The 26,716-nt window shown below is 36.9% G+C and overlaps 1 pseudogene; it reads left to right on the top strand.

Moving 5' to 3' along the window:
- The first annotated feature begins 675 nt into the window (after window positions 1-675).
- Window positions 676-2,492, top strand: LOC119528226 (annotated as a pseudogene).
- Window positions 2,493-26,716: the final 24,224 nt, after the last annotated feature.

The raw sequence follows: 26,716 nt of genomic DNA on the forward strand, positions 1-26,716 counted from the left end.
TCTGGAGTTACAGGCTGACAGGCACCACCTGCTGGACAGAAAAGCACAGTGACCAGAGGCATCAGAGGGTGTACCCATTTTCTAAGACACACCCTCAGGGAAACCAAATACTGAATATTTCTTCCTTTTGGGACCTGAGCCATTCTGGTTTGGGAAAACCTGATTGGGGTAACCAAGGAAACCATGCCTAGACAACAGAAAACTACAACCTACACTAGGAGAAACGAAGTTATGGCCCAGTCAAAGGAACAAACTGATACTTCAACTGAGATACAGGAGTTGAAACAACTAATAATAAGTTAACTCAAAAAGTTTAGGGAAGATATGGCAAAAGAGATGAACTATATAATGAAGACACTGGGCATACATAAGGTAGAAATTGAAAGTTCAAAAAACCAACTGGCAGAATCAATGGAAATGAAAGCCACAACACAAGAGATGAAAGACACAATGGAAACATACAACATCAGATCTCAAGAGGCAGAAGCAAACACTCAGGCACCTGAAAGCCTACACACAAAAGAGCAGATAGAGAAAAGAATGGAAAAATATGAGCAATGTCTCCAGGAACTTAACAACGCAATGAAAAGCAAGAATGTACATGTCATGAGGCCTGGAAGGCCTGGTGCTGTGGGCACACCAGGCCAGCATCAAAACTAGGAAAAATAACCAAGAATGGCTGTGGAAGAACTTCAATCCATAATAAAGAGATGTCAGATCCTACAAGAGCAAAATTTTAAAGAAGAAGATTTTGGTCTGTTTCAGTTAGCAGGCCAAAGGTGTATAGCTGAAGGATTTACAGATCAACTGTTAGAAATTATTCAAAATGAGAAGAAAAAGGCCATCATTAAGAATATGGGTTGGAATCTTGTTGGTCCTGTTGTTCAGTGCCTTTTGTGGAATAATAAGGAAGATGATAAAAGAAAAGATTATTTTCTGATGTTTCATTTATTGGTAAAGATTCAATTATGAATATTTTTATAGTTATGTAATCCAAAGGAATTATTGTTGGGTTTGCTTGAACTGATTGAAGAACCCTCTGGAAAACAGATATCCCAAATTATTCTTCTTTTACTTCAGCCATTACAGACAGTGATTCCGAAACTTCATAACAACAAGGCATATTCAGCTGGATTAGCATTGTCAACACTTTGGGATCAGCTGTCTCTTCTTCCTGTCCCATACTCTAAAGAACAAATACAGATGACTACAGCCTTTGTCAGTGCTGTAAGGCCTTAATAGAGTTCACTAAACCTTTTGCGGAAGAAGTCATTTATGACAAAGGAAACTCACTAGAAAATGAAAAGTTAAAGGATGAATTAGTGAAATTTTGTTTCAAAAGCTTGAAATACCCTTTGCTGACAGCACAATTCCTTGAACAGCCTGAGGAAGCTGAAAATGATCCTTTAAGGGGTTTTGCATCTGAAATCATAGGTTTTTTATCAGCAATGGGAGACCCTTTGCCCAAAATGATTTTTAATCATGGAAGGAAAAAGAAAACTTGGAATTATCTCGAATTTGAGGAAGAAGAAAACAAACAATTAGCAGATTCTATGGCTTCTCTGGCATGTCTAGTATTTGTGCTAAGCATCAGTATTGATCACCTTCCACTAGTGTTCAGCCCATCGTACTTCTTGCAGCTTAAGATGGGGCAAGTTGAAGTCTTTTTGCAAAGAACAGAAGGGTCTGTTTTCTCCAAAGGATTGAATCTATTGGAGAATGGTTTATTGAGAATGGAAGACAATGGTCTGCTTCATCAGTATTTAGAAATCAAGAGTTTTCTTACTATACCTCAGGGTTTAGTGAAAGTAATGACACTTTGCCCCATTGAGACACTGAGGAAAAAGAGTTCAGCTGTGCTTCAGCTATATATCAACAAGTTGGATTCACAAGGCAAATATACATTGTTTAGGTGCTTATTGAATATGAGCAATCATTCAAGTGTGAAAGCCTTTGTTATTCAAAATATCAAAAATCAAATTGATGTATCATTGAAGAGAACACCTAACAACAAATGGTTTACAGGACCACAGCTGATTTCCCTTCTAGATTTGGTACTTTTTCTTCCAGAGGGGACTGAAACAGATTTACTGCAAAACTCAGACAGGATCATGGCATCATTAAATTTATTGAGGTATTTGGTTATCAAAGATAATGAAAATGACTGTCACACTGGATTATGGACAGAACTTGGAAAGATTGAGAATAATTTTTTAAAGCCACTCCATACGGGACTTAATATGTCAAAAGCACACTATGAAGCAGAAATTAAAAATAGCCAAGAAAATAGCCAAGAAGTCCAGAAGTGTAAAGATCTTTGTTCTATGACAGTAGGTGGAGAGGAGATCCCTAACATGCCTCCTGAAATTCAGCTCAAGCTACTACATTCAGCTCTTTTTACATTTGATTTGATTGCAAGTGTGCTGGCTCAAGTAGAACACATTGAGATAAAAACAAAGTCTACCTGTGAAGAAAATATTGGGATAAACTGAAGGTTCCACCTTCTAAATAAAAACGAGTAAAATATTTTCCATTATGACTTACTTAATAACTTTATAAAACATTGTCTGTAAAACATTTCTGCTAGAAAAATAAATACAGCTTTTCTCATTTTTTTTTTTTTAAAAAAAGAATGTACATGTCATTGGTGTCCCAGAAGGAGAAGAGAAGGGAAAAGGGGCAGAAGCAATAATAGAGGAAATAATCAATGAAAATTTCCCATCTCTTATGAAAGACATACAATTATGGAACCAAGAAGCACAGCTTACCTCAAACAGGATAGATCCGAATAGTCCTACACCAAGACTCTTAATAATCAGATTATCAAATGTCAAAGACAAAGAGAGAATCCTGAAAGCAACAAGAGAAAAGTGATCCAGCACATACAAAGGAAGCTTGATAAAACTATGTGCGGATTTCTCAGTAGAAACCATGGAGGCAAGAAGGAAGTAGGGTGATATGTTTAAGATACTGAAAGAGAAAAACCATCAACCAAGAATCCTATATCTGGCAAAACTATCCTTCAAATATGAGGGAGAGTTTAAAATATTCTCCCACAAACAGACAATGACAGAGTTTGCGAACAAGATACCTGGTCTACAGGAAACACTAAGGGAAGCACTGCAGACAGAAAGGAAAAAACAGGACTGAGGGGTTTGGAACACAATTTTGGGAGATAGTAGCACAGCAGTGTAAGTACACTGAACAAAGATGACTGTGAGGATGGTTGAAAGAGGAAGGTTAGGACCATGTGGGACATCAGAACAAAAGACCAAGGATAAAGACTGGGACTGTGTAACTCCAGGAAACCTACGGTGCTCAACGATTGTAATAAAAGGTACAAATATGTTTTTACATGAGGTAGAACAAATGAATGTCAACATTTCAAGGTGTTAAAAATAAGGTGGGATTGGGAGGAAAATACAATCAATGCAAACTAGAGACTATAATATTACAGAAACATTAGATTATGCTTCCTTTAATATAACAAAGGCAACATACCAAACTAAATGTATAAGGGAGGGTGGGGGCTAGGAGAAAGGAATGGGACTCCTGGAATTGGTGATGTTGTCTTACTCTTTATTCTACTTTAGGTTAGTGCTATCTTTCCTTTTGTCACTTTCTAGCTGTCAAGTTTTGTTGTTTTTTGTTTGTTTTTCTCTCTCTTTCTCTTTTCTTTTTCTTTTGTCTCTCTGCCTTCTTTGACTCTTCCTCCTTCTTTGGAGAAGAGATGGAGATGTCCTTATATAGATAGTGGTGATGGTGCTGAATATATAAATATGTGACTATACAGGGAACCAATGATTGTTTACTTAGAACAGAATGTATGGTAGGTGAACAAAACCATCTTTAAAAAAAAAAGGGTTGATGAAGAAACCTTGAGGGCACTATATTGAGTGAAATAAGACTGACACATAAAGCAAATATTGCAGGGTCTCACTGATATGAACTAATTATAATATGTAAACTCATAGACATGAAATATAAGTTACCAGGATATAGAATGAGGCCAAAGAATGGGGAGCAGTTGCTTATTATGAGCAGAATGTTCAACTAGGGTGAACTTAAACGTTTGGAAATGGACAGGGGTGATGGTAGCATGTTGTGAGAATAACTAACACTGCTGAATGGTGTGTGCATGTGGTGGAAAGGGTAAGCTCAGAGTCACATATGTCACCAGAAGGAAAGTTGGAGGTTAAAAGATGGGAATGTATTAAACAGTGAATCTTGTGGTGGACAATGCCTATGATTAACTATACAAATATTAGAAATCTCTCTCATGAACTAGAACAAATGTATGACACTATAACTAGAAGTTAATAATAGAGAGGCATATAGGAAAAAATATTTATCTTTTGCAAGCTATATACTACAGTTAGTAGTATTTTAACATTCTTCCATCAACAGTAACAAATGTACTATACCAAAATTATGAATCAATAGTGGAGCGGGGTGTGGTTAGGGGTATTGGAGGATTTGAGTTTCTTTTTTTTTTTTTGTCTTTATTTCTTTTCTGGAGTAATGAAAATGTTCTAAAAATTAAAAAAAAATTAATTGTGTTGATGGATGCACAGCTGTATGATGGTACCATGGGCAATTGATTGTATACTTTGAATCTTTGGATAGTTGTATCGTATGTGAACAATTTCAATTAAAAAATATATAAATTTAAAAAAAAACAATACAGAGAACTCCAGTATACCCCCATCCTCAGTTTTACCAACTTTTAACATTTTGCCACCTTTGTTATATCATTCATTCATTCATTCATTGAATCTCTCATCTCTCATCTGTCTATATCTATCTACCCATCTACCCATCTATCTATCATCTATCTACTTTCTAAAGATTTGAGAGTAAGTTGCATATAACATGCTTCTTGAGCACTCAATATGTTCACATATATTTCTTAAGAATAAGGATATTCACTTATAGAACCACATTAAGGATTTATCAAGTTCAAGAAATTTACCATTTATATAAAGCATAGAGTCTATTTGCCAAGTTTTTCAAATGTCCCAATAATGACATTGTGTGCATTTTCTCCTCCATTATTAGATCTGGTCACTGATCATGAATTGTGTTTATATTTCATTGTCTCTTCAGTCTTTCTCTCTTTTCTTAAAGATGTTGTAACTTACATGCCATGCACAATGTCACATCTCAATCACTCCCAAGCATACAACTCAGTGGAATTAACTACATTCATTATGTTGTGTTACCACCACCACCATACATTATCAAAATTTTCCATAACCCAAACAGAAAACCTGCACCCATTATGCCTTAACTCCCCAGTCACCCTCCCCAACACCCTTGGTTACCTGGACCCTACTGTCTGCCCCTTTGAATTTGTAGATTCTACAAATTCATGTAAGTGGAGTCATACAATAGCTGTCGGGCTTATTTCAATCAATAGGATGTCCTTCTTCAAGGTCCATTCATGTAGCAGCATGTATAAGAACTTCATTTCTTTTTATGGCTGAATAATATCCCATTATACACACACACGCACACACACACACAAACATACACAAAAACACACACACCACATTTTGTTTCTCCATTCATCTGCTGATGGAAGCCTGGATTGCTTCCACCTTTTGGCTACTGTGAAAAATGCTGCTATAAACATCAGTGTGCAAATATCTGTTCAGGTCCCTGCTTTCACTTCTTTTGGGTGTATACCTAGAAGTGAGATTCCCAGGTCATATGCTAATTTTGCTTAACTTCTTGAGGAATCAGCACACTTTTGTACAGTAGATGTGCCATTTTGCATTCCCAGCAAGACTGTACTATTTCTCTGTATACTTGTCAGCAATTGTTTTATATATATATTTTATATATATATATATATATAATAGCAATTGTTTTAGTTCACGAAAGTTGCTGAAATTCAATATACCAGAAATGGGTTGGCTTTTACAATGGGATTTATTAACTTACAAATTTAGTTCTGAGTCTGTGAAAATGTCCAAACCAAAGTATCAACAGGTGATGCTTTCTCCCTGAAGACTGGCTACCAGTGATCTAGGACTCCTCTGTCACATGGTAAGGCATTTGGCTAGCATCTTCTGGTCCTTCTGTCCCAGAATTTGTTGCCTTCATCTTCTGACTGCTTCTCTCTATGCTTCTCTGGCTTCTTTTTCTCAGCTTCTCTGTGTGCTTCTCTAAATTTCATCTTTTATACAGGACTTCAATATGAGGATTAATACCCACCTAGGGCATGCCTCAAATGAAATAACCTAATCTAAAGGTCCAGCCCACAATAGGTCTACACCCACAGGAATGGATTAGCTTTAAGAACATGATCTTTTCTGGGGTACATATGGCTTCAAACCATTGTAGCCATTATAGTTGGTGTAAGGTGGTATCTCATTGTGTTTTTAATTTGCATTTCCATAATGACTAAAAATGTTGAGCATCTTTTCATGCACTTATTGGACAATTATATATCTTCTCTGGAAAAATATCTATCAAGTCCTTTCACCATTTTTAAAATTCGGTGGTTTGTTCTTTGTTGTTGAGTTGTAGGAGTTCTTTTTATATTTGGGATATTAAACTTTTATCAGATATATAGATTCCAAACGTTTTCTCCCATTTTGTTTGTTGTCTTTTCACTTTCTTGATAATGTCCTTTGAAGCACAAAGGTTTTTAATTTTGATGAAGCCCAATTTACATATTTTTTCTTTTGTTGCTCATGCTTTTGTGTAAAGTCTAAGAATACATTCCTTAATACAAGATACTAAAGATATTTTCCTATATCCTCTTCTAAGAGTTTTATAGTTTTAGCTTTTATATTTGGGTCATTGATACACTTTGAGTTAATTTTTGGATGTGGTGTGAGGTAAGGGTTCACTTTCATTCATTATTAATCTTTTCAAAGAACAAAATTTTGGTTTCATTGATTATTTTTTTCTATTCTAGATATTATCCCCACTCTAATATTTATTATTTCCTTCCTTTTGCTCACTTTAGGTTTAGTTTGATCATTTTCTAGTTACCCCAGGTGTGAGGTTAAGTTAGTGATTTGAAATCTTTCTTCTATTTTATTGTAAGCATTTAGAGCTAAAAAATTCCCCCTCAGTACTCTTTGCTGCACCCTAAGTTTGGGTGTGTTGAATTTTCATTTTCATTCACCTCAAGATATTTCCTAATTTCCCTTGAGATTTCCTCTTTAAACCATTGGTTGTTTAAGATTACACTGTATAATTTCCACATATTTGTAATTTTTCCCTCCATTATTGATTTCTAGCTTCATCCTATTGTGATTAGAAAAATGCTTTGCATATTTTCAATCTTTTAAATTTATTTAGACTTGTTTTGTGAACTAATCTATGGTCTATCTTAGAGAATGGTCCACATACACTTGAGAAGAATGCATATTCTTGAATGAAGTGTTCCATGCCCATTAGGTCTAGTTGGTTTATGGAATTGTTCAATTCTTCTATTTCTTTATTTATCTTCTGTCTAGATGTTCTATAAATTATTATAGGTGGTATATTGATGTCTCTATCTTAATGTAGAAACATCTATTTCTTCCTTCAAATCTGTCAAGTTTGTTTCATATATTTTGGGGCTCTGTTGTTATATATATATATGTTTATAATCTGTCTTCTTTATTAATTGACTTTTTTTTTATCATCATTTTATTGAGATATATTCACATACCACGCAGTCATACAAAACAAATTGTACTTTCAATTGTTTACAGTACCATTACATAGTTGTACATTCATCACCTAAATCAATCCCTGACACCTTCATTAGCACACACACAAAAATAACAAGAATAATAATTAGAGTGAAAAAGAGCAATTGAAGTAAAAAAGAACACTGGGTACCTTTGTCTGTTTGTTTCCTTCCCCTACTTTTCTACACATCCATCCATAAACTAGACAAAGTGGAGTTTGGTCCTTATGGCATTCCCAATCCCACTGTCACCCCTCATAAGCTACATTTTTATACAACTGTCTTCGAGATTCATGGGTTCTGGGTTATAGTTTAATAGTTTCAGGTATCCACCACCAGCTACCCCAATTCTTTAGAACCTAAAAAAGGTTGTCTAAAGTGTGCGTAAGAGGGCCCACCAGAGTGATCTCTCGGCTCGTTTTGGAATCTCTCTGCCACTGAAGCTTATTTCATTTCCTTTCACATCCCCCTTTTGGTCAAGAAGATGTTCTCTGTCCCACGATGCCGGGTCTACATTCCTCCCCGGGAGTCATATTCCACGTTGCCAGGGAGATTCACTTCCCTGGGTGTCTGATCCCACGTAGGGGGGAGGGCAGTGATTTCACCTTTCAAGTTGGCTTAGCCAGAGAGAGAGGGCCACATCTGAGCAACAAAGAGGCATTCAGGAGGAGACTCTTAGGCACAAATACAGGGAGGCCTAGCCTCTCCTTTGCAGCAACCGTCTTCCCAAGGGTAAAACTTATGGTAGAGGGCTCAACCCATCAAACCACCAGTCCCCTATGTCTGTGGTCATGTTAGCAACCATGGAGGTGGGGTAGGCGAATACCCCTGCATTCTCCACAGGCTCCTCAAGGGGGCACTACATCTTTTTTTTTTTTTTTCCTTGTTTGTCTTTTTTCTTTTTTTTTTTTTTTTAACTTTCCCTTCTTTTTTAAATCAACTGTATGAAAAAAAAAGTTAAAAAGAAAACAAACATACAATAAAAGAACATTTCAAAGAGACCATAACAAGGGAGTAAGAAAAAGACAACTAACCTAAGATAACTGCTTAACTTCCAACATGTTCCTACTTTACCCCAAGAAAGTTACATAATATAGCAACATTTCAGTGAACTTGTTCCTACTACATCCATCAGAAATTAACAGACCATAGTCATTTCTGGGCATCCCCAGAACGTTAAATAGCTTATCTGTTCTTCTTGGATTATTGTACCCCCTTCCTTAATTGCTCTCTACTGCTAGTTCCCCTACATTCTACATTATAAACCATTTGTTTTACATTTTTCAAAGTTCACATTAGTGGTAGCATATAATATTTCTCTTTTTGTGCCTGGCTTATTTCGCTCAGCATTATGTCTTCAAGGTTCATCCATGTTGTCATATGTTTCACCAGATCGTTCCTTCTTACTGCCGCGTAGTATTCCATCGTGTGTATATACCACATTTTATTTATCCACTCATCTGTTGAAGGACATTTGGGTTGTTTCCATCTCTTGGCAATTGTGAATAATGCTGCTATGAACATTGGCGTGCAGATATCTGTTCGTGTCACTGCTTTCCGATCTTCCGGGTATATACCGAGAAGTGCAATCGCTGGATCGAATGGTAGCTCTATATCTAGTTTTCTAAGGAACTGCCAGACTGACTTCCAGAGTGGCTGAACAGTCCCACCAACAATGAATAAGAGTTCCAATTTCTCCACATCCCCTCCAGCATTTGTAGTTTCCTGTTTGTTTAATGGCAGCCATTCTAACCGGTGTTAGATGGTATCTCATTGTGGTCTTAATTTGCATCTCTCTAATAGCTAGTGAAGCTGAACATTTTTTCATGTGTTTCTTGGCCATTTGTATTTCCTCTTCAGAGAACTGTCTTTTCATATCTTTTGCCCATTTTATAATTGGGCTGTCTGTACTATTGTCATTGAGTTGTAGGATTTCTTTGTATATGCAAGATATCAGTCTTTTGTCAGATACATGGTTTCCAAAAATTTTTTCCCATTGAGTTGGCTGCCTCTTTACCTTTTTGAGAAATTCCTTTGAGGTGCAGAAACTTCTAAGCTTGAGGAGTTCCCATTTATCTGTTTTCTCTTTTGTTGCTTGTGCTTTGGGTGTAAAGTCTAGGAAGTGGCCTCCTAATACAAGGTCTTGAAGATGTTTTCCTACATTATCTTCTAGGAGTTTAATGGTACTTTCTTTTATATTGAGATCTTTGGTCCATTTTGAGTTAATTTTTGTGTAGGGGGTGAGGTAGGGGTCCTCTTTCATTCTTTTGGATATGGATATCCAACTCTCCCAGCCCCATTTGTTGAAAAGACCATTATGGCTCAGTTCGGTGACTTTGGGGGCCTTATCAAAGATCAGTCGGCCATAGATCTGAGGGTCTATCTCTGAATTCTCAATTCGATTCCATTGATCTATATGTCTATCTTTGTGCCAGTACCATGCTGTTTTGGCAACTGTGGCTTTATAATAAGCTTCAAAGTCAGGGAGTGTAAGTCCACCCACTTCGTTTTTCTTTTTTAGAGTGTCTTTAGCAATTCGAGGCATCTTCCCTTTCCAAATAAATTTGATAACTAGCTTTTCCAAGTCTGCAAAGTAGGTTGTTGGAATTTTGATTGGGATTGCATTGAATCTGTAGATGAGTTTGGGTAGAATTGACATCTTAATGACATTTAGCCTTCCTATCCATGAACATGGAATATTTTTCCATCTTTTAAGGTCCCCTTCTATTTCTTTTAGTAGAGTTATGTAGTTTTCTTTGTATAGGTCTTTTACATCTTTGGTTAAGTTTATTCCTAGGTACTTGATTTTTTTAGTTGCTATTGAAAATGGTGTCTTTTTCTTGAGTGTCTCTTCAGTTTGTTCATTTCTAGCATATAGAAACATTACTGACTTATGTGCATTAATCTTGTATCCCGCTACTTTGCTAAATTTGTTGATTAGCTCTAGTAGCTGTATCGTTGATTTCTCAGGGTTTTCTAGATATAAGATCATATCATCTGCAAACAATGACAGTTTTACTTCTTCTTTTCCAATTTGGATGCCTTTTATTTCTTTGTCTTGCCGGATTGCCCTGGCTAGCACTTCCAGCACAATGTTGAATAACAGTGGTGACAGCGGGCATCCTTGTCTTGTTCCTGATCTTAGAGGGAAGGCTTTCAGTCTCTCACCATTGAGTACTATGCTGGCTGTGGGTTTTTCATATATGCTCTTTATCATGTTGAGGAAGTTTCCTTCAATTCCTACCTTTTGAAGTGTTTTTATCAAAAAGGGATGTTGGATTTTGTCAAATGCTTTTTCAGCATCTATTGAGATGATCAATTGATTTTTCCCTTTTGACTCGTTAATGTGTTGTAATACATTGATTGTTTTTCTTATGTTGAACCATCCTTGCATGCCTGGAATGAACCCCACTTGGTCATGGTGTATGATTTTTTTAATGTGTCTTTGGATTCGATTTGCAAGTATTTTGTTGAGGATTTTTGCATCTATATTCATTAGGGAGATTGGCCGGTAGTTTTCCTTTTTTGTAGCATCTTTGCCTGGTTTTGGTATTAGATTGATGTTAGCTTCATAAAATGAGTTAGGTAGTGTTCCATTTTTTTCAATGTTTTGAAAGAGTTTGAGTAAGATTGGTGTCAGTTCTTTCTGGAAAGTTTGGTAGAATTCCCCTGTGAAGCCATCTGGCCCTGGGCATTTATTTGTGGGAAGATTTTTGATGACTGATTGGATCTCTTTGCTTGTGATGGGTTGGTTGAGGTCTTCTATTTCTTCTCTGGTCAGTCTAGGTTGTTCATATGTTTCCAGGAAATTGTCCATTTCTTCTACATTATCCAGTTTGTTGCCATACAGTTGTTCATAATATCCTCTTATAATTTTTTTAATTTCTTCAGGATCTGCAGTTATGTCACCTTTTTCATTCATTATTTTGTTTATATGGGTCTTCTCTCTTTTTGATTTTGTCAGTCTAGCTAGGGGCTTGTCAATCTTGTTGATCTTCTCAAAGAACCAACTTTTGGTGATATTTATCCTTTCTATTGTTTTTTGTTCTCTATGTCATTTATTTCTGCTTTAATCCTTGTTATTTCTTTTCTTCTACTTGGTTTAGGATTGGTTTGCTGTTCATTTTCTAGCTTCTTCAGTTGATCCATTAGTTCTTTGATTTTGGCTCTTTCTTCCTTTTTAATATATGCGTTTAGTGCTATAAATTTCCCCCTTAGCACTGCTTTTGCTGCATCCCATAGGTTTTGGTATGTTGTGTTCTCATTTTCATTTGTCTCTATATATTTAGCAATTTCTCTTGCTATTTCTTCTTTAACCCACTGATTGTTTAGGAGTGTGTTGTTTAACCTCCAGGTATTTGTGAATTTTCTAAGTCTCTGATGGTTATTGACTTCTAATTGTATTCCATTGTGGTCAGAGAATGTGCTTTGAATAATTTCAATCTTTTTAAATTTATTGAGGCTTGTTTTATGTCCCAGCATATGATCTATTCTGGAGAAAGTTCCGTGAGCACTAGAAAAGTATGTGTATCCTGGTGATTTGGGATGTAATGTCCTGTAGATGTCTGTTAAATCTAATTCATTTATCAGATTGTTTAGGTCTTCAATTTCCTTATTGGTCTTCTGTCTGGTTGATCTATCTATAGGAGAGAGTGATGTGTTGAAGTCTCCCACAATTATTGTGGAAACATCAATTGCTTCCTTTAGTTTTGCCAGTGTTTCTCTCATGTATTTTGTGGCACCTTGATTGGGTGCATAGACATTTACGATTGTTATTTCTTCTTGCTGAATTGCCCCTTTTATTAGTATGTAGTGGCCTTCTTTGTCTCTCAAAACATCCCTGCATTTGAAGTCTATTTTATCTGAGATTAATATTGCTACACCTGCTTTCTTTTGGCTGTAGCTTGCATGAAATATTTTTTTCCATCCTTTCACTTTCAGTTTCTTTGTGTCCCTGTGTCTAAGATGAGTCTCTTGTATGCAACATATTGATGGTTCATTTTTTTTGATCCATTCTGCGAATCTATATCTTTTAATTGGGGAGTTTAATCCATTTACATTCAACGTTAAAACCATGAAGGCATTTCTTGAATCGGCCATCTTATCCTTTGGTTTATGTTTGCCATATTTTTCCCTCTCTCTATTAATATCCTTTATTGTACCCATACCGAATCTCTTTAGTACTGAACCTTTCTCCAAGTCTCTCTGTCCTGTCTTTGTTTCTCTGTCTGTAGGGCTCCCTTTTTTATCTCCAGTAGGGCAGGTCTCTTGTTAGCAAATTCTCTCAGCATTTCTTTGTCTGTGAAAAATTTAAGCTCTCCCTCAAATTTGAAGGAGAGCTTTGCTGGATAAAGTATTCTTGGCTGGAAATTCCTCTCACTCAGAATTTTAAATATATCGTGCCACTGCCTTCTTGCCTCCATGGTGGCTGCTGAGTAGTCACTACTTAGTCTTATGCTGTTTCCTTTGTATGTGGTGAATTGCTTTTCTCTTGCTGCTTTCAGAACTTGCTCCTTCTCTTCTATGTTTGACAGTGTGATCAGTATATGTCTCGGAGTGGGTTTTTTTGGATTTATTCTATTTGGAGTTCGCTGAGCATTTATGATTTGTGTATTTATGTTGTTTAGAAGATTTGGGAAGTTTTCCCCAACAATTTCTTTGAATACTCTTCCTAGACCTTTACCCTTTTCTTCCCCTTCTGGGACACCAATGAGTCTTATATTCGGACGTTTCATATTATCTATCATATCCCTGAGGTCCATTTCGAGTTTTTCAATTTTTTTCCCCATTCTTTCTTTATGCTTTCATTTTCCATTCTGTCATCTTCCAGGTCACTGATTCGTTGTTCAACTTCCTCTAGTCTTGTACTATGAGTGTCCAGAATCTTTTTAATTTGGTCAACAGTTTCTTTAATTTCCATAAGATCATCCATTTTTTTATTTAGTCTTGCAATGTCTTCTTTATGCTCTTCTAGGGTCTTCTTGATTTCCTTCATATCCCGTACTATGGTCTCATTGTTCATCTTTAGTTCTTTGAGTAGCTGCTCTAGGTGCTGTGTCTCTTCTGGTCTTTTGATTTGGGTGCTTGGGCTTGGGTTATCCATATTGTCTGGTTTTTTCATATGCTTTATAATTTTCTGTTGTTTTTGGCCTCGTGGCATTTGCTGAACTTGATAGGGTTCTTTTAGGGTTTGTAGACCTATTGAAGTCCTTATCTCTAATTTATCAGATCTACAGCTTCGTGGAGTACACTTTCTCTAACTAACCAGCAGGTGGCGTCCACGAGCCACCTGTTCTCCACAAGCCAGATCTCCCCTGCTTAGCCTTTTTGGTGAGTGGGGGAGTGAGTCTTGTGGGGCCCAATTGGTGTACCAAGCTTGCGTGTGTAGTTGGTGTTGCCTGCCCTGTATGTGGGGCGTGTTTCTGGGCAGTCGGGGAGGGGGGGTGGCCCTAACAATCAAATCTCCCTGATGATCCTAGAGTTTTAAAGCTGCTGCAATAGTCTAATCCTTCAGTTCAGTCCTGCCACAGTTTGTCTCTGCCACTGACCCACAAGTCTTTGGTATTGGCGTATGGCTCCTGAGACTTGCAAGTGGGCCCCTCTTCCAGGCTGTGCACCCCGGGTCCTCTGTTGAGGGATGACTGTGCTATGTCACAGGTGAGTGCCGTCCCCCCAGGGCAGTTCTGGGCTGCTGGGCTATGTAGGGAGGCTCCCAGTCTGCTCAAATGATGGCTGAATGGGGCTTTGTTAATTCACACTGCTCCACCTTCCCAGCTCTGGGACATTCAGCTGAGGTTGTAGGGAAGGCTAATGTCCACGCCCAGTTTTGTGGTGTGTGCCTGTTATTTGAAGCACTTCCGTCACACTGGGTTGTCTGGGGCAGCTCTGGGCTATGGGGCTGGCGATGGGCAGGAGTGTTTCCTGTCCACCAGGATGGTGGCTGTGAGCGGACACCCCCCTTTTCTTGGGAAGTTGTGTTGTTTAGTGAATTTTCTCAGCCACTGGATTATTGCCTTTTGTCTCAGAGCTCTCTTAGTTCTGCTCTTGACTTGACGTGCCCAAATTGCAATTCTTTGAAGCTTTCTGTATTGAGCTTCTTAGAGTAATTGTTTTAGAAAAAGCAAAAAGGATTTAAAAAAAAAAAAAAAAAACGGCCCTCCTCAGTGATCTAATGGGTTATTGAAATGCTAATAGACAAAGCAACCAGGGCCATTAAGGAAAGGTCCACAGGGCAGAGAGATCAGCTTTGCTTTGGGATTTGCATATGCGCGTCAAGGCCTGAGCTCCGCCCTTCCCCTTTCTGTGTTCACCAGAACTCCAAAAATCCTCTGCTTTTATTTTGGAGTTTTTCGTGTTGTTTTTTTTCTATGCCTGTCTCCTCTCTGCTGGGCTGGCTGCTCTCAGAGTCTCTGGTGTCTGGTCTTAGTCTATCTATGGTTGGAGTTTGAATCAGTAGAATGAGTTTTCGATAAGAGCAGCCACTGCAGTTCTCCCTTCTCCTTTCCGGAGCTGACAGCCCCTCCTCCCCCGGGACTGAGCCTGGCAGGGAGGGGCGCGGGTCCCCTGGCTGCAAAAACTTACAGATTTCGCTGATCTTAGCAGTTCCACGTTTTCATGAGTGTTGTATGAAGTATGCCCAAAGACAGATTGCTCTGTGGTGTCCAGTCCACGCAGTTCCTGGCTTTTTACCTACTTTCCTGGAGGAGTAACTAAAACTTACAGCTCACCAGTCTGCCATCTTGCCCCGCCTCTTAATTGACTTTTATCAATATATAGTGCTCATCTTTGTCTGATTTAATAGTTTTTGACTTAAAATCTATTTTGTTGGATATTAATATAGATACCCCAGCTTTCTGTGGTTACTGTTTGTATGGGATATTTTTTTCATCCATTCACTTTCAACCTGCTTGGTTTTTTAATTTAAGGTGAATCTCCTGTAAATAACATATACTTGGGTCATGCCCTTTTATCCATTCATCCAATCTCTACCTTTTGACTAGAGAATTCAACCCTATTACTTTAAAGTAACTACTGATAATTCAGAACTTACTTCCACCATTGCTCTTTAGTTTGTAAGTCTTACACCTTTTCACCCCTCAATTCTTCCATTACTATATATATTGGTACTTAGTTGACCTTTTGTGGTGACCCTTTAGAATTCCTCTCATTTTCCTTTGTGCATAGTTTTCTATTTTCTTTATGACACCATGGGCTTAAATTTAACATCCTAGATCTGTAACAGTTTCATTTGATTTTGTAACAACTTAACATCAATAACATACACAAACTATGTTCCTATACTCTTCTGCCCCCCTCACCTTTATGTTGTTTTTGTCACAACATACTTTTTATACATTTGCATTTTAGAATAAAGAGGTAAGAATAAAGAATTGGAGTTACAAACGAAAAGTACCATAGTAATGCCATTAATATTTACCCATGTTGTTATCTTTACTGGCCATCTTCATTTGTTCATGTGGCTTCAATCTTTGTCTAGTGTCCTTTCCTTTCAATCTGAAGACATCTCTTTGGAATAATTGTAGTGCAGGCCTAGTGGTGATGAACTCTTAAGCTATTGTTTATTTATGAATGTCTTCATCTCGCCTTCATTTTTGAAAGACAGTTTGGCCAGATACAGAATTCTTGGTTGATCACTTTTTTCTTTCAGCACTTTAAATGTGTATCCCTCTATTCTCTTAACTCCATGGTCACTAATGAGGAATTGGCACTTAATCTTATTGAGCGTCCCTTGTACATACTGTGTTGCTTCTCACTTGCTATCCTCATGATTTTCTCTTTGTCTTTCATATTGACAGTTTAATTATAATGGGTCTTGGTGTGGGTCACTTTGGGCTTATTCTGTTTGGACCTCATTGAGATTCTTGGATTTGTATATTCTTATCTTTAATTAAATTTGGGAAGTTTTCAGCCATTATTTCTTCAAATACTCTTTCTGCCCCTTTATCTCTTTTTCCTCCTGAAACTCCCATAATGTATATATTAGTATGCTTGATTGGGGCCATTCTCTCAGTCTCTATTCTCTTTTCTTCATTCTTTATTCTTTATGCTCCTCAAACCAAATAATTCTAATTGTCTCATCTTCATGTTCATCAACTCTCCTGCTAGCTCTAATCTGCTGTTGAAAGCTACCAGGGAAATTTCATTTCTGTTGCTGTGGTCTTAAACTGTTTGCATGGTTTATTTTGTTTGTTTGTTTGTTTTTGTTGGTTTGTTTGTTGATGATTTCTGTCTTTATTGATATTCTGTTTTTGTTCATCTATCATTTTCCTGATTTTCTTTAGGTCTTTGTCCATGTTTTCCTTCAGCACTTTGAGGATATTTAAGACAATTTTTAAAAATTCTTTATCTGGTATGTCCAAGGTCTGGTCTTCCTTTTTGATAGTTTCTAATGCATTTTCTTGCTCCTTTTCATGGTCCATCTATTTCCTATTTCTTTGTGTCTCCTGTAATTTTTTGTTGCACACTAGATATTCTGATATTTTAATATATTCTCTCTGGAGTTTGTCTCTGGGACATCTGTTCCTTTATCTTGCTTCCAACTAGTGTTATGACATAGATTTCCTCAATTACAGGAATTAGCAATAAAACAAAGAAAAAAATCACTTTCCCAATATTTGCAGATTAGCTCCTTCAGAGCTTAGCCTGCCTAACAATGAGTTTAAAGAATAGCCCAAGGTGAATGTGTAGGATCCTCCTTATTCTTTTCTAAGCATTCATGTTGTCCTGAGCATGTGAATATGGCCTAGGAAATCCTTTATTCACATGGCTCCAAAGGTCCCTGTTCCTGTAGGAAATAGTCTTTTCTCCCACTTCTGGGTGCTACACTGTACATCCCAAAGCTGGCAATCCTTTGCTCCAGCCATCAATGAATTGAAAATTCTCCTACATCAGTATAGCTGCCCTGCAAGCCACCTCTATGTGCAGGACATGTTCTGGGATTTCAAGCCTATGATGAATATCCTGGTTAAGGCTTTCAGTCAGCCATCAGATGCACTCGTATGTGCACAAAGGTTACTCTGCTCCTTCCAGAACTGGGACCAAGGACCAGCCCTGGAAGTATGGACTAACTCTGTTTCAAGTAGGGGCGATGGTGGGGGAAGAGTCAGCAAGGACTCTGAAAAGCTTTCCTACCATTTTTAAGTTGCCTTTTTCTTGATCCATTACTTGACCTATTACTACAACCCTTTAACTGTTTCCCAGAGCTCTGTGAAAGATGGTTTTGCTAACTTTGTTTGTTTTTTCAAAGTTTCTATGGGGAACAGAACCCTGGAGCATCTCACTTCCCATCTTGGTGACTTCTCCATATTGACTTACTTATCATCTACATTTTAAAAATAATTAAGTTATAATAAAAGGCAAAGGATAATCTATTTACAATGACAATGCAACAAGGAAAAACAGGTTACAACAAAGAATTCTTAGTTTTACATTTCAACGTGAATCCCTGCATGAAGCTCTACAATTTTCTTTCTAAATGTCATTAAAATTAATTATGCATAGAAAACTGGAGAAAAATAGTTAAAGCAGTTGTGTGTAAAAATTGATACTCTAAAAGCCTTCCCAGGAAAAATAAAAATCCTTCACTACTGCATAGTACTAAAAGCGTGAGAATTTGAGTCAGAAAGATCTGGGTTCAGATTATTAACTGTGTCCTTGAGTACCTTACTCAACCTCTGAGTTTTGGGAATAGTGACACCTAGCTAGTAGAATTATTTCAGGAATTGAAATAGACAATGCATATACACATACAGGAAGTTCTTAATAATCATTACTTGCCCTGCTTATGACATTGACAAAATTATCCTCTACTCTTGATTTGTGGAAAGTGGGAATAAACAAGGATAGAGAGAGAGAAATCCTTCTAATAACCATTTTAAACATGTGAATTTCTTTTTGAGAAAGGAAGATAGTTTTTCTCGTGCTTCAAACTAATAGATTAATTAAAGCTTCATCCAAGGAGATATCAGGCCAAGATAAATATATAAAATTCAACATTTCAATGAAATGGTGAGTTCCACTGAGTCATTTGCATTATATGACAAGATACAGGTTTTAGGGGGGAAAAAAGGAACAAAATTCCACAATTTATGAATTTTAAACTTTTATATCCAAAATGAATTAATATAGAAGACAATTTTTGGACATGTTGAGGTTCATAGTTTAAAGACCAAGCTCTACACTGACCACTATGTGCTTGTTTGTGATCTTCTTATTTCTCATGGGTATAACTATGCAAGTTCTAAGATCTCTTCAGGCTCCAAACTTGAGTGATTAAGTGAATGGAATCCTAACAAATGGAGTTGTTCCAATTTTAAGTTCCTTTTTTGTCTAGACTTTCTACTAAGCAGATATCCTTCTCCAACCGTCAAACTTCAAAGATTATAAAATAAGTTTTCCCACTCAGAAAAAGCTCCATTCAGAACTCTGGAATTTTGTATCCTCACTCCTTGTACATGGATTTTTTCTGTATCACTTAATTAGTAGCTCTTAACTGTTCCAGCCTGAAAAAATGCATCATAACAAAAAGAACATGATGAACTTGTATCCCTTATACCTATTCTCTAAAAGAGCAAATTCAGCATCACATTTGGGATCCTACCCAAGAAAATCCCTAGCTTCAATAAAAAGTAAAGAAAAAAGAAAATCATTTCCTTTTTTTCATAATTTGTGATAGCCCCTTATATTTATTCATTTCACAAAAAAAAGATCAATACAATAATTAAGTTCTGTTTTGAATTCAGAATGATACTATTTATTCAAACTGAGTAACAATTTAGATAAAAGAAGACAAATGGACTTTCACACTGGAGGATCACATACATATTAATGATGAAAATCCTGATAGTCAATGCTTGTTGGGTTGGTTGCTGGCTGTGTGACAGGCAGTGTTCTGGGCACTTTGTACATGTTGACTCATTGGGTTCCTAGAACAGCCTGTGAGGTAGATATCAATCATGTCTCACTATTATAGTGGGGAAATTAAGAAATAGGAATGTTGGGCATCTTACCCAGGTTTGTGCAGCTGGTGAGTGACACAGACAATACAGTGAAAGAAATTATATTAGTGGAAAATATTTTACCTGTGATCCTGAGCTGCTAACACTTTAAAAATTGCACAATGAACTTAAAAATATTGGTGATAATAATTACTAGAGCAATTATGTTGTGAAATAAAGTGCCTTTAAATTACACAAAATTTAAAATGTCAAATGAATAACACAATATGATGCAATATATTAGAATGATGGAAGCAGAGTAAAAATATTTACAATGAATAAAATGGAGAGTCTACCTGATTAGTATGTCATGGGTACTAAATCCTTCTCTTTACAGAGTTATAAGCCATCCTGGTTTTGAGACTCTGATTGGTACAAACTCATTCAGTTCTGGAGGAAAAATATGTTTAGCAACAGCCACTCAGAAATTATTCTACCTAAACGACTGGGTAAAGAAACTCCCCCCACCTCTTTAACTCCAAATTATAATCTGAATCCTAACCCTAACCCCAAACCTTTTATAGAAAGTAGAGAGAGAGATCCATGATCTGGGCCACTTTAGAACAGGTTAGTATTTGGATTAAATGTTTGTGAAAATGTATAACATTCAGATTCATCATTCTCATAGCCCCTAAGTATGGGAACTTAAAATGACATGGATACAATGTCAGGCAGATGTGTAATGTTCCTGAGGAGACAGGAGGTCCAGGAAGCTGAAGCAAAGAAGTAAGAAAGATGGGGAGTCAAAATGATGGTCAGGGAGAGGAGAAGAGGTTCTGGGAAGGAATCTTGCAGCTCCAGCATTTAATGGTTAGGTTGGAAAAGGATGACCCTGTGAAGGTGACCCAGGAGGAGGAGTCAGAAAAGGAACAAAACCAGAGAAAAAGTGCTGGAACCAGTGGGGAGTAAATTGTTTGATCTACCAGATGATGAGCACATGGAGCCTTTCCCCTTTCCTGCCTCCAGCCTCTCCAGAGAGAGAGGTGATAGTCAAAGGAGTCAATCCTAATAGTGTCAAGCGCACATTCCTTCCCTTTCAAAGAGAAAGATTAAAGGAATTTTCTGTGCTGAATGAGCAGAGAGTGACTTCAAAAAGAAGGTTCCAGCTCAGTGCCCCTAACACACTAGTTTGGGGCACAAAATTTAAGGGGGAACCAAAAATCTCAGGAATCACAATAAATGATATATAATGGAATATTTTAAAAACAAAATTAATGCAAAAACTATGATGTGCAAAATATCAGAATATTAAATAAAAGCAGGATGTTGTTTGCATCACTCTGCCAGGAAACTGTGCCATGAGAACAGTCTCATTCCAGAACCCTGGTGTCTGAGGGCTGACAATGATGCGAAAACAAATTGAGCAACACAGAAATGTATATATAGTCATGTGTTCTTTTTTTATTGCAGAGATTTCATTATTTTTTCCTACTTGGTTCAAAATATGGTAGGGCATTTTCACAAATGTGTGTAGGGCTGCACATTTTTCCTTATGCTTCAGGCTCCAGTATGACTTGGCACTGCATTGTTGAAGCCTGAATTAATTTGATAAAGCAAAATTCAAATGGGAAAACCAGCAATCTGAACACTTGAAGATGTTAATGAAAAATTAAATATAATTAAATATACATAACTAAATATATGCATAATATACATTATATATGATAGAATATAATAAAAATATAAACTAAGGAGTGCTGCGCACAGAGGCTATTCTCTGCATTTTGAGTATCATATTAACATGGTGAGAACCTGAGGTTGAGGGAGGAAGTTTAGAGCTGTGCAAAATGAATTTGACTTTATCTCCCCATTTCAAATGATGATTTTTATTACCAATAAACACTAAGAGAAAAGTAAGAGCAAATATTTGAGAGAAACCAAGAACTAGTTTTGAAAGGAAACATGTAGGAAAAGCTATTGGGTAAAATCAATTCCCTAGGAAATAACATGTTACTTAGTATATTCAAGACACAGACACTTCAGGGTTTAATACAAGTAGGCTCAAAAAGAGAAGATAAATAAATTAAATAGAGAAATTCTACTCAACATATGCAGTGATGCTAAATAGAGAAAATGTAACTAGACCATCTCCTTAAAATGATCAATAATCAATTCATGCTTCATCTAGAATCAATATTACTGAGGTTGGACCATCCTCCAATTCAAGAGAAAATGTATCTATTAACTTGTTATCTTCAACACTTGGAGTTTTGTATCTTTGCCCGTTTTGTGTCAAAAGCTCTTATAAATTCTTTTTAAAGATTCAGTATTTATTTATAATTATGTTCATCATTTACTTATTAACCTCATTTAAAGTCTATTTTGCTGGCATATGAGTCATACTACCTGTTTGAAATAAATGGATAATATTTTTAAACAAAAAATTTACATACTAGTGTCCACTGTTTAAAACCAAAACATAAAAATAAAAATTGTTTTATGAAAATTTTTCTGTTTTTATAATTTAGTTTTAAAAATGGCTTTCATAAACAGAGAAGGAATCTTTCACCAATGTTTCAAATAGGACCTTGACTTGTGGTTTTGGTTTCTCAGCTGGAAAAATAAAGTCAAGGAGTATGTTAGTAAAATTCAGAGATGATATAATCAAAAATTAAAAACAGTTTTCAAGTTATTATCATCAAATTTTTATAGTTTCAAACCTAAATATAAAAGAACAATCAGTGCACAAAACAATTTTGTGCTATTTAAATATATATATATATATATATATCATTAAAATTCATGACTAAAATAAAGCAAAAAGAAGAGAGAAATAAATGCATTGGAAGTGCTCTGAGATTCTAACATATCAGTGAAGCAATAAAAGTAATAAATATACATTAGAGTGTAATAAATCAAGAATACATGGGTAGCCTTCAGAACAAGCATTAACACATCAAAATGAGGTTTGTGGAGTAATGACATTTCTTTGTTAATGAGAAGAAATGAAAGTAGGGGGAAATGAACACAAAATATGTGGGTGAAATAGAAAATAAAGAGTTCGATGTCAGATATAAACACAGCTCTATCAGATATTACAATAAATGTAAATTCACTAAATGTACCAAATAAAAACTAAAACTGTCAGACTGGATAAAAAATAAAACTCAACAACATGCTGCATACAAGAAACATATTTTAAATATAAGGACACACAAGATTAAAAGTAAAAGAGCAGGAAAGGAGGGAAGATGGCGGCATAGAGAGGAATGGAAGCTAAGTAGTCCCCCTGGAACAACTGAAAAAAAAAACAGAAACAACTAGTAAATAATCCAGAATAACTGCAGGGGGCCAAACAAGACCATCCACTCATCATACACCAACCTGAATTGGGAGGAATGCCCAAGATCACAGCATAAAATCTGTAAGTAAAACCTGCGGATCCAAGTCGTGAGACCCCCATCCCCATAGCCTGAGCTGCAAAGCCTCATGGTACCAGAGAGAAGCTCTCTCCCAGCAAGCGAATATAGCTCAGCTGAGCTCCAACTGGGGTTTTAGGTAGCAAGTGTGAACTGCTCACTACAGGTACGAATCCCCAAAAAACAGACAGAGGCTTTGGGTGACAACTGACCTTGGAGAGCCGGAGGGTCCCTTGGACTGGGTCTGAAGGGGACTATCTGTTTGTTTTTTGGCTCAGTGGAGAAAGCCCCAGTCATTTCCAGTTCCCAGGACTGTGACTCAGGGAAGGGTGGAGACAGCACAAGCAGAGAGAGACCATTGAAATGCTAATGACCTCCACCTGGGGGCTCTGTCTTCTCTAGGAGGAAAGGGGTGGGGCCCTTTCCATTCAGAACCAGACCCCAGAGCCTGGGGGAACACGGCCATACCTCCTCACACCAGTCAAGAATTATAGGCTAACAGGTGTCACCTGCTGGGCAGAAAAGCACAGTGACCCGAGGCATCAAAGGGTGGAGCAATTTTCTAAGACACACCCTCAGGGAAACCAGATACTGAATATTTCTTCCCTCTGGGACCTGAGCCTGTTCTGGTCTGGGAAAGCCTGATGTGGATAACCAAGGAAACCATGCCTAGACAACAGAAAATTACAACCTACACTAAGAAAAACAAAGTTATGGCCCAGTCAAAGGAACAAACGTACACTTCAACTGAGATACAGGAATTTAAACAACTAATGCTAAATCAATTCAAAAAGTTTAGAGAAGATATTGCATAAGAGATAGAGGCTGTAAAGAAAACACTGGGCATATATACGGCAGAAATCAAAAGTTCAAAAAAACAACTAGTAGAATCTGTGGAAACGAAAGGCACAACACAAAAGATGAAAGACACAATGGAAACATTCAAAAGCAGATCTCAAGAGGCAGAAGAAAACACTCAGGAACTGGAGAACAAAACACCTGAAAGCCTACATGCAAAGGAGCAGATGGAGAAAAGAATGAGAAATATGATCAACGTCTCTGGGAACTTAAGGATGAAACAAAGTTCAATAATGTACATATCATTGGTGTCCCAGAAGGAGAAGAGAAGGAAAAAGGGGTAGAAGCAATAATAGAGGAAATAATTAATGAAAATTTCCCATCTCTTATGAAAGACATAAGATTATGGATCCAAGAAGCGCAGCGTACTCCAAACAGAAGAGCTCTGAATAGGCCTGTGCGAAGACACTTAATAATCAGATTATCAAAGGTCAAAGACAAAGAGAGAATCCTGGAAGCAGCAAGAGAAAAGCAATCCATCACATACAAAGGAAGCTTAATAAGACTATGTGCGGATCTCTCAGCAGAAACCATGGAGGCAAGAAGGAAGTGGTGTGGTATATTTGGGATACTGAAAGAGAAAAACCGCCAACCAAGAATCCTATATCCAACAAAGCTGTCCTTCAAATATGAGGGAGAGCTCAAAATATTTTCCGACAAACAGACAATGAGAGACTATGTGAACAAGACACCCGCCCTACAGGAAATACTAAAGGGAGCACTACAGAATGATAGAAGACAGGACTGCATGGTTTGGAACACAATTTGGGGAGATGGTGGCACAACAATGGAAGTATACTGAACAAAGATAACCATAAATATGGTTGGGAGAGGAAGGTTGGGATCATGTGAGACACCAGAAAGGAGAAAAGATAAAGACTGGGACTGTGTAATTTGGTGAAATCTAGAGTGTTCAACGGTTGTGATAAGATGTACGAATATGTTCTTTTATGAGGGAGAATGGGCAAATGTCAACCTTGCAGGGTGTTAGAGGTGGGGAGGCATTGGGGGAGGGATGCAATCCACATAAACTAGAGACTGTAACTAATAGAATCATTGTGTTCTGCTTCCTTTGATCTGACAAGGTGATATACCAAGGTAAATGTAGATAAGAGGGGGGGATAGGGGAGACATGTTGGACACTTGACATTGGTGGTGTTGTCTGATTCTTTGCTCTGCTTTCATTTGAGGTTATTTTTCCTTTTGCTGCTTCTTAGCTGTCATTTTTTTTTCCTCTTTCTTTTGCCTCTCTACCTTCTTTGACTCTCCCTCCTGCCTTGTGAAAGAAATATAGATGCCCTTATATAGATAGAGGTGAAGGTGGTGAACACATAAATATAAGACCTTACAGAGAACCATTGATTATTTGCTTAGGATGGAATGTATGGTGAGTGAACAAAACCATATTAAAAGAAAAAAAAAATGGGTTGATGACAAAACCTTGAGGGCAGTATACTGGATGAAATAAGCTGGACATATAAGGACAATTATTGCAGGGTCTCACTGATAGGAACTAATTATAATATGTAAACTCATAGACATGAAATATAATGTACCAGGATATAGGACGAGGCTTAAGAATGGAGCAGTTGCTTAAGTATGAGTGGAATATTCAACTAGGATGAACTTGGATGTTTGGAAATGAACAGATGTGTTGGTAGCAAGATGTAAGAATGACTAACAGTGCCGAATGGTGTGTGAATGAGGTGGAAACGGGAAGCTCAGGGTCATATATGTCACCAGAGGGAAGGTTGGAGATCGAAAGATGGGAATGTATAAAACTGAATCCTGTGGTGGGCAGTGTCCACGATTAACTGTGCAAATACTGGAAATCGCTTCCATGAACCAGAACAAATGTATGACAATACAATTGGAAGTTAAAATAGAGGGGTATATAGGGAGAAAATATATACCTATTGCAGACTGTATACTGCAGTTAGTAGTATTTCAGCAGTTTTTCATGGACAGTAACAAATGTACTATACCAACACTACGAGTCAACAATTGAGGGAGGTTGGTTGGGGATAGGGGAGGATCCAAGTTTCCTTTTCTTTTTTTCTTTTTTCATCTTTCACTTTATTTCTTGTCTGGAGTAATGAAAAGTTTCTAAAAAGTGAACAGAAATTAAGTGTGGTGATGGATGCACAGCTGTATGAGGGCACCCAGGGGCAACTGATTGTAATGGTAAAATTATGTCACTTGAATTATTCATTAATGAAAAATATTTTCTTTTATTTCAAAAAAAAAGTAAATGTACAATGGGGGAGGAAGGGAATGGGATATTTTGAATGTTCTTTTCTATTTTAATTTTTATTTTATTTTTTGGAGTAATGAAAATGTTCAAAGATTGATTGTGGTGATGTATGCACAACTATATGATGATACGGTGAACAACTGATTGTATGCTTAGAATGACTGTATGTTATGTGATCATATCTCAATAAAATTGCATTTAAAAAAATGTAAAAGAGCAGAAAAAAGTACACCTGAAAGCACTAATCAAAAGAAAATTCATGTAGCTATGCTAAGATCAGAAAAGATAGCCTTTAAGGAACCAAACATTACAAGAGTTAAAGAGATGCATTTCAGAATGATAAAGGGGTCCTTGAAACAACAGAATGGCACAGTTCTGAATCTGTGCACCCAATGGGCATGGTTTTAAAATATATAAGACAAAAATGGAAGTAAATGAAAGTGAAATAGACGTCTTTCAAAAAATAGTGACATCATAAAAGATCTGAAAAACACAATTACAAGCAACTTAGTTTACACACATAGAACGAGATAAT

The sequence above is a fragment of the Choloepus didactylus genome, chromosome 2 (genome assembly GCF_015220235.1).
Source record: "Choloepus didactylus isolate mChoDid1 chromosome 2, mChoDid1.pri, whole genome shotgun sequence".
Lineage (NCBI taxonomy): Eukaryota > Metazoa > Chordata > Mammalia > Pilosa > Megalonychidae > Choloepus > Choloepus didactylus.